Here is an 8,978-nt window from a genome sequence, read left to right on the forward strand (position 1 = left end):
ATGAGTTAAAGAGGGAGGGGCCTCTTCCTTCAGGCTGTCCCTGATGTTGCTGGGTCTGCCTGATCGCTCCCTCTGAGGCCAAGATGACAGTTGAGGAGGGAAGGGCCTCTTCCTTCAGGCTGTCCCTGATGTTGCTGGGTCTGCCTGATGGCTCCCTCTGAGGCCAAGATGACAGTTGAGGAGGGAGGGGCCTCTTCCTTCAGGCTGTCCCTGATGTTGCTGGGTCTGCCTGATCGCTCCCTCTGAGGCCAAGATGACAGTTGAGGAGGGGGGGCCTCTTCCTTCAGGCTGTCCCTGATGTTGCTGGGTCTGCCTGATCGCTCCCTCTGAGGCCAAGATGACAGTTAAGGAGGGAGGGGCCTCTTCCTTCAGGCTGTCCCTGATGTTGCTGGGTCTGCCTGATCGCTCCCTCTGAGGCCAAGATGACAGTTGAGGAGGGGGGGCCTCTTCCTTCAGGCTGTCCCTGATGTTGCTGGGTCTGCCTGATCGCTCCCTCTGAGGCCAAGATGACAGTTAAGGAGGGAGGGGCCTCTTCCTTCAGGCAGTAGGGCTAGACACTGTCTGACACATAATTTCTTTTTTAAATAAACAGCTGTATGCAGTGTGTGTGTGCGCACACACGCTAGAGCAAGACACTGGCATAGAGTAGGGAGATTTACCATAAAAGTTGTAGTAGCTTGCGTGGGTGAGCAGACTTTTAGTGAGAAATGCACCAGGTGCTTGGCTTAAGGGATAATTCCTAATATCTGTGGAAACAGGTTCTTTCATATATAGATCACCACAATATGTACATGTTTTTTCTACCAATGTTTTAAGAATGAATCTGACCTGAGTTGGAACCATAGCATGGGGATTTTCTCTTTCTCACTAAAACTAGGGATGCCATATCCCGCCTGTAGGCGGGGCAATCCTGCTTTGGGCGGTGCCGTCCCGGTCCCGGTCCGGTTTGGTGCCAAGACCGGGATGGCACCACCCGTGGCCACCTCCGCCCCTGCGTGCGCCGTGGGGTCCTCCAAGGCCTCGCTGAGGCCTGGGAGCGCTCTCCGCGGTCAGAGCTCCGGCCATGGAGATGCTCCCTCCCAGGCCACAGCGAGGCCTTGGAGGCGGCTCCACGATCGCGGGGTCCTCCAAGGCCTCCGTGAGGCCGGGGAGGAGGAGGCCGCTTGGCACCGCGGTGATCGCCGTGATGCCAAGCGGCCCCCACGCCCCTTCCCGGCCTGGGAGGAAGCCAAGCGGCCCCCGCACCCCTTCTCGGCCTGAGAGGAGGCCGAGGCTTTCTCCCAAGCCGGGGAGCAGGAGGAGGAGGAGGACAAGGTTTGAAAATGTAGGACCTTTTTTTTTAAATTTCCTGGCCAGGAAATTTTTTAAAAAAAAGTCCTACATTTTCAAACCTTGTCCTACATTAGTCCCAGTTTGGAGGTCCTCAGGTATGGCAACCCTAACTAAAACTCCACTCTTCAATACGCACCCCAAATCCACAACAGGTCAATTTCATTAAGAAAAAATATTGGTAGCAAAACACCAACCTAGTTGGGCGACCTATTTTGTATATTAGCCTACTTCCCCTAATATTTAAAATCATAGAGTTGGAAGAGACCACAAGGGCCATCCAGTCCAACCCCCTGCCATGCAGGAACTCACAATCAGAGTACTCACACAATTCAAAATTAATTTGCAGCACACACTGCCCAAGATGAGGTTATCATTCCTTAATTGCCTTTCCATGTGAATTACACAAAAGTCATGGAACACAGGACTAACAACCAAGTTTGTCATGGGCTGCATCCACATTGCAGAAATAATCCAGGTTTATACCACTTTAACTGGTATGGCTCAATGCTATGGAATTCTGGGGACTGTGGTTTGTTAGAGCGCTCTGACAGAGAAGAGTAAATACCTCACAAAACTACAGTCCCCAGAATTCCACAGTATAGAGCCATGACACTTAAAGTGGTGTCAACTGGATTATTTCTGCAGTGTGGATGCAATCATAGTGTGCTAAATGGAACCTTCATGTTCCAAGGCAGTATGCCTCAGAATGATAGTTGGTGAAAACAATCAATGGATTACAGTTACTGAGTCATCAGTATACCTACATGATTAAACTCTGTGAATTTATTTTAACTTTTTATTGCACATGTACTCTGATCAGAACTGTCATTACGACCCAAATGCAATAATGCTTTGAATCGCATGGTTTCATCTGCACATGCTACAAGCACATACTGTTGTTTTTGTTGTTGCTGGGTTTTTTTTTAATAGTTGCTGATTTTGTCAAATTTTGTTGAGGCCCATGAGGGTGACACCATGAATTTGCCATCCCATCTATGTGTTGTTATGTCTGCCATTTCCAAAAGACGAGGAGAAAAACATCTGTCAACCCACAAGAGAGAGGCATCATAGCCCCCCTGACAGGTAGAAGAAAGGACAGCCATAAAGAGATGGATAGACTTGATCGGGGGGGGGGGGGGGGTTATGGGCAAGGGCTTGCAGGATCTGGGCAAGGCAGTGGAGGATAGGGATTACTGGAGATATCCAAAGGGTCACAACGAGTTGGAGCCAACTTGAGGGCAGCTAACAATTACAAATGCAACAGCCTCAATTTAGTCATCTTTGGGATGGTACACAATCGCCATAAAGCGGCGTACTCCCGGCAATACTAGGGTTAGGGAGCGCATACCAACGCACGCTCCCTAACCCTAGTAAGGACTGGCAGCATAGTAATGGTGCCGTCCCATGTACACAGGTGCTGCCATTGCATGCGGATGCAGGAGGCTAGAATAGCCTTAGGAGCAGGGGATGCCTACAGTGGCTAGCCCCTGCTCCATTAACAGCCATAGGAGGGTGGGGGAGGGATAGAGATGCGGGGGATGCCTGGGCTGGGGACAACATCTTGGTGGGCGGAGCCCCTATTGAGGTTGTGCGGGGCAGGGGGAGGTATGGCGGTGGGAGAAGGGACTTCCGTTCCAGGGGAAGGCGGGATAGATGCATCATATCTATCTCGCCTTCCTGTCCCCCTCCCAACCTGAAGGACCTGAGGGTCTCTCCAGCCGTGCCACAAACCCTGTCGCTGCTCCTGTGCAATGCCAGGTCCATTAATAACAAGACCCACATCCTCCAGGACCTCCTGGAGGACTCTAAGTGTGACCTGGCTTGCATTACCGAGACCTGGCTGGGGCCTGAAGGGGATGCTGTGTGGGCTCAGGCCCTGCCTGCCGGGTACTCGGTGAAGGACCAGCGCAGGTTAGGTGGGCGGGGGGGTGGTGTCGCCTTGGTACATAGGAACACCGTGTCCCTCACCAGGAACCACCTCCGACAGACCACCTATATCGAGTGTATTTACCTGACCCTAAAGGCTAGGGACAGTCTAGGGATTCTGTTAGTGTATCGGCCACCCCGTGCATTAGCGGACTCCCTTAACGAGCTGACACAGCTGGTTGCTGAGCTGATGTTGGAGACGCCCAGGCTTCTTGTCCTGGGTGACTTCAACATCTCCCTCACGGCCAGCTCTGTTCCATCTGGTGCGGCTCGGGAATTCATGGAGACCATGGCGGCCATGGGCCTGTCTCAGCTGATACAGGGTCCCACGCACTGTGCGGGTAATACTCTCGATTTGGTCTTCTGCTCGGAGGCGGAAGATCCGTGGGTGGAAATAGCTGATATTTCCCCCTTGCCATGGACGGATCATTTCCTGGTAGAGGTGATAATCAAGGCGTCTACCCAGATCCCCCCTGGGGGTGGTGGACCGGTTAGGATGGTCCACCCTCGAAGGCTGATGGAACCTGAGAGGTTCCAGGAAGCCTTAGAGGGGTTCACGGCTGGAAACGACGACGACTCTGTTGATGCCCTTACTGGCATCTGGAATGCCGGCCTTTCTGGGGCTATACACAGAATCGCTCCCAAGCGCCCTCTCAGGCCCGCTTCCAAACGTAAGCCCTGGTATACAGAAGATCTCCGGGCAAGGAAGCGGGCTCTGCGACGGCTAGAGTACCGTTGGCGGAAACACCTTCGCTTAAGCGACAAGACTCTCCTAGACCGACTGTTAGAGGACTACGGAGAGGCAATACGAGCAACAAAGAATTCGTTCTATGCTGCTCGCATTGCGTCCGCGGAGTCACGTCCAGCAGAGTTGTTCAGGGTGGTCAGGGAGCTAACTCAGCTCCCTCCTGCCCTGAACCAGATCCTTGAACCTTCTAAGGCCTGCTGTGACTTGTTTAATGACTTTTTCGTGGATAAAACTTCTCGTATAAGCGAAGGTCTGAACGCCGACATTATGGCAGAACCTAGGGTAGAAGTGTCCGGAGCCTCCGTAGATTGTATTATTCTGGATCAGTTCGAGTCGGTGAGTACCGAGGATGTGGACAAGATCCTCGGAAGTGTTCGGAAAACAACCTGCTCTCTTGATCCCTGTCCCTCATGGTTAGCGGCCCAGGGGGGACCGGCGGTGACACTTTTGTTACGCCGGATAATAAATACATCCTTCAGGGATGGGCGATTTCCATCGGATCTTAAATTGGCCATAGTAAGACCGATCCTAAAAAAGCCCTCCCTTGACCCCCTGGTTCATAATAATTATCGGCCGGTGTCGCTGCTACCATTCTTGGGGAAGGTGATTGAGAGGGCGGTTGCGATCCAACTTCAGGAGGTCTTGGATGAAACGGATTATCTGGACCCATTTCAAACTGGCTTCCGGGCGGGTCATGGGGTTGAGACGGCCATGGTCGCCTTGGTCGATGATCTCCGTCTGGGCATTGACAGGGGAAGCGTGTCCCTGTTGGTGCTCTTGGACATCTCAGCGGCTTTCGATACCATAGACCATGGTATCCTTCTGGGGCGCCTGGCTGAGGTGGGAATTGGGGGCACTGCGCTCCAGTGGTTCCGTTCCTACCTCTCTGGGAGGTCCCAGATGGTGCAGCTGGGGGACGTGTGCTCCAGTGAGCGGGCCCTTAAAACTGGGGTCCCTCAAGGAGCCATTCTGTCCCCCATGCTATTTAACATTTACATGAAACCGCTGGGAGAGATCATCCGGAGACATGGGGCGCGGGGTTATCAGTACGCTGATGACACCCAAATTATTTTCTCTATGTCTCCGACTGATGCAGTGACCGGGGATGGCGTCTCTTCCCTCGTGGCCTGTCTGGAGTCAGTAATGGGCTGGATGAGGGAAAACCGACTCAAACTTAATCCAGAGAAGACGGAGGTACTAGTGATAGGTTCCCCTGGTCCAGGAATGACGGTGGTTCCACCTGTCCTGAATGGGGTCACGCTCCCCGTGAAGGACTCCGTGCGCAGTCTGGGGGTGCTTCTTGACTCCTCCCTTCACCTGACGGCTCAGGTGAATGCGACAGTCAAGAGCACCTGTCATCAGCTTCGGCTGATTCGCCAGCTGCGCCCATACCTGGCCCAGAGGGACCTTGAAACTGTTGTACACGCTCTGGTAACTTCGAGACTGGATTTCTGTAATGTACTCTACATGGGGCAACCCTTATATCTAACTCGGAAGCTGCAACTGGTGCAGAACATGGCAGCACGGCTGGTCACTGGTGCTTCCAGGACCAGCCATATAACACCCGTGCTTAAAGATCTCCATTGGCTGCCCATTCGCTTCCGAGCACAATATAAGGCGTTGGTTATTACCTATAAAGCCCTAAATGGCTTGGGTCCAGGATTCCTGAAGGACCGCCTCTCCCCGTACATTCCGCCTCGCACCCTCAGAACATCCGGGCAGCAACTCCTGAAGGTGCCTGGGGCTAGGTTGGCTGCTACGGCCAGAAGATCTTTTTCCACAGCTGCCCCAGCCCTCTGGAATACGCTGCCCACGGAGCTCCGCTCATCCACCACCCTGGCCCAATTTAGGAAGGGCTTAAAAACCTTCCTATTTAATCAGGCATTCCCCGACTAAAACATCCTGTGGGCCTCCCTCCTCTCTCGTGGCCGTGAGGTTGGGCTAATGGGGGTTTTTTATTGTTTTTTATGGATTGTTATTATTGTGTCTGTTTTTAACTTTGTACTTTGTCTGCGCGCTTCGGCGCATTTTGTTAGCCGCCCTGATCATTCGGAAGGGCGGGGTATAAATAAAAATTTTATTTATTATTATTATTATTGCGATGTAAGAGCCATGCAGTGTCTGCGCAGCTCTGCATGCCACTTAACTCACAAGTGCACCAGTGGCAAACTCACAACATCACTCAGGCGCCGTAAAAAGAACCTGGAAATATCAGGTTGTTTATACTCCGGAAGGAAGCCACAGGGTGGAAGGCATCTGACTCCATCCTGGCCTCTGAGGGAGAGAAAGGTAGGCCCAACATCATCAGGCCTTCCCTAAAGAAACTGAGCCCTCCCAGAAGGCATCTGGGAAACTTTTACTTGATTGCCCCAAGGTAAAGCTAGCAGCTACCCATCGGAGGGCTTATACGGCGACAGCCCCCACTCTCTGGAACTCACTCCCAGAAAAGATCCCACTCTGTTCCACAGTAGAAGCCTTTAAGAGGGCATTAAAAACCCACCTCTTTCAAGCAGCTTTCCCTTCTGACTCTGTTTAGATGAGGAAGTCCCCCCTATAACTGATGGTTTTAATGGTCTGTACATGGCTCAGGTTTTTATGCAATCTGTATGAAATTGTGATTTGTAATTAACGTAATATCTACTGTCTTGTACTGTGACATGTGTCACATAACTGTTGTATTGTAAACTGCTTTGATCTACAGATAATATTTTATTATTATCTGACTCCATCCCTCTATCCACCATTTTGAGGGAGAGGAAGGTAGGCCATCTCCCAACCACCATCTTGAGGGGGAGAGAAACAGGCCAGCAACAACAGACCTCTGCAAAGAAGACAAGCCCTCCTCCCGACCACCATCTTGAGGGGGAGAGAAGCAGAGTCATGATTTGTTATGTTTTGTTAATTTGATATTGGAAACCGCTTTGATCGTCCATGGAAAAGCGGTATACAAATAAAGCTTATTATTATTATTATTATTATTATTATTATTATTATCTCCAACAGGCCTCCGAGGGAGAGCAGATCTGCTGGACTTTCCCCTTCCCTACTGCCATTCCTTTCTCCTTTTGTTTTGTATCTTATCTTTTTTTTAGATTGTAAGCCTGAGGGCAGGCAAATGTCTAATTAACAAACTGTAAACTGCTCTGATAGCCTTTTGGCTGAAGAACAGGGTATAAGTAAATTATTATTATTATTATTATTATTATTATTATTATTATTATTATTATTATTATCTCCAACAGGCCTCCGAGGGAGAGCAGATCTGCTGGACTTTCCCCTTCCCTACTGCCATTCCTTTCTCCTTTTGTTTTGTATCTTATCTTTTTTTTAGATTGTAAGCCTGAGGGCAGGCAAATGTCTAATTAACAAACTGTAAACTGCTCTGATAGCCTTTTGGCTGAAGAGCAGGGTATAAGTAAATTATTATTATTATTATTATTATTATTATTATTATTATTGGCAACTGCAGCTTCCCTCCGGAGGGAAATCGGCTACTGGCAGGCCGCCCCTTTGGGGAGGTCTGTACGCCTTTGCCTCCAAAGAAATTTCAGGCTGATCTGTTCTACGACTCACCTATTTGTTCTTTTTGCAGTCCACGGCATCCTCAGGACTCTTCTCCAGCACAGAATTTGTTCTCTTTTTGTTCATTTTTTCAATTGGCCAGCTTTTGCACCCATCCATGGTAATGGAGAATACAGTTGCTTGTTCTGATTTTCATGTTTAGTGGTATATCTTTGCTCTTTAGGCCCTTTTATAGCTGCCCTCCTCATTCTTAATCTTCTTCTTATTTCTTTACTGCAGTCCCCATTCTGATCTATGTTTGATCCAAGGTACAGGAAATCTTTTACTGTTTTAATTTCTTCATTGTCTAGATTGAATGTGTTAAAATCCTCTGTGGTCATTATTTTTGTCTTATTTATGTTCAACTGTATTCCTGCCTTTGCACTTTCTTCCTTAATTTACCTTAGAAGTTGCTTTAGGTCTGCAATGTTCTCTGCTAATAGCATGATGTTGTCTGTTGCTGTTTCTTCCTCCTATTTTCACTCCACCCACTTCTGGGTCCAAACCTGCTTTTCATATACATTCATCCCTCCATATTTGCGGCTTTGATATTTGCAGATTTGATTATTCACAGATTTTATTAATATGTTCTCTCTTAGAATATCTAGGTCCTCCAGTGCAACTCTATGGTCAACTTTAAAAGTTGTACTGAAAGGCCTAGAGATTCCTAGAGAGAATATTCTAGGCACCTGTAGCTCCTCCAGTGTAGGGATGCCATAACCCGGCTGCAGGCGGGGCAATCCCGCTTTTGAGGGTGCTGGCACGGTCAAGGTCCGGTTTTGTGCCAAAACCGTGACTGCCCCACCTGTGTCCACCTCCACCCCCGCACGTGCTTTCTTTATGGCCGCGGCTGCTCATGTAGCCGGCCGGCCAGCCACTTCCGCGTCCTCCTCCTCTGCCTCCTCCTTCTCCTCCGCCCCCTGCGCGCTCCCTCTTGCCGCATGCCTCCTCCTCCAACCTCCTCCTCCTCCCCCGCACGTCCCCCTTGCCTTTTTGGGCCGCGCATGGCTGGCTGGCCACCCACCTCCTCCTCTGCCGCCTCCTACTCCTCCACGACCCTGGCCCTGGCTGCGTGCCGGCCTAAAAGGGGAGCTGGCCCTTTAAGGAGGCAGAGCCTCAGAAGAGGAGGAGGCGGAGCGGAGGAGGACTCTGGGCCAGAAGGAGGGGAAAGGGCTCTTTGTCTTGCCCTACCCACCCCTCACTTCCTCTGGCCCTGCGCGCGCCCTCCTCCTGAGGCTGGGCCCTTCTGCAAGCCGGAGCCTGTTCCAGCCCCAGTCTGCCCCCATTGGCCAGCCAGACTCAGGAGGAGGAGCTCCTCCTCTGTTGGACCGGGCTGCAGCCAGAAAGGGCCATTTCCTTTGCCCTTTTTTGGCACCAAGGAGGAGGAGGAAGAGGAGGAGGTGGGTGCCCA

This window comes from Sceloporus occidentalis, unplaced genomic scaffold (genome assembly GCF_023333645.1).
Source record: "Sceloporus occidentalis isolate IW3139 unplaced genomic scaffold, rSceOcc1.0.p SCAF_1, whole genome shotgun sequence".
In the NCBI taxonomy this organism is placed as follows: Eukaryota; Metazoa; Chordata; class Lepidosauria; order Squamata; family Phrynosomatidae; genus Sceloporus; species Sceloporus occidentalis.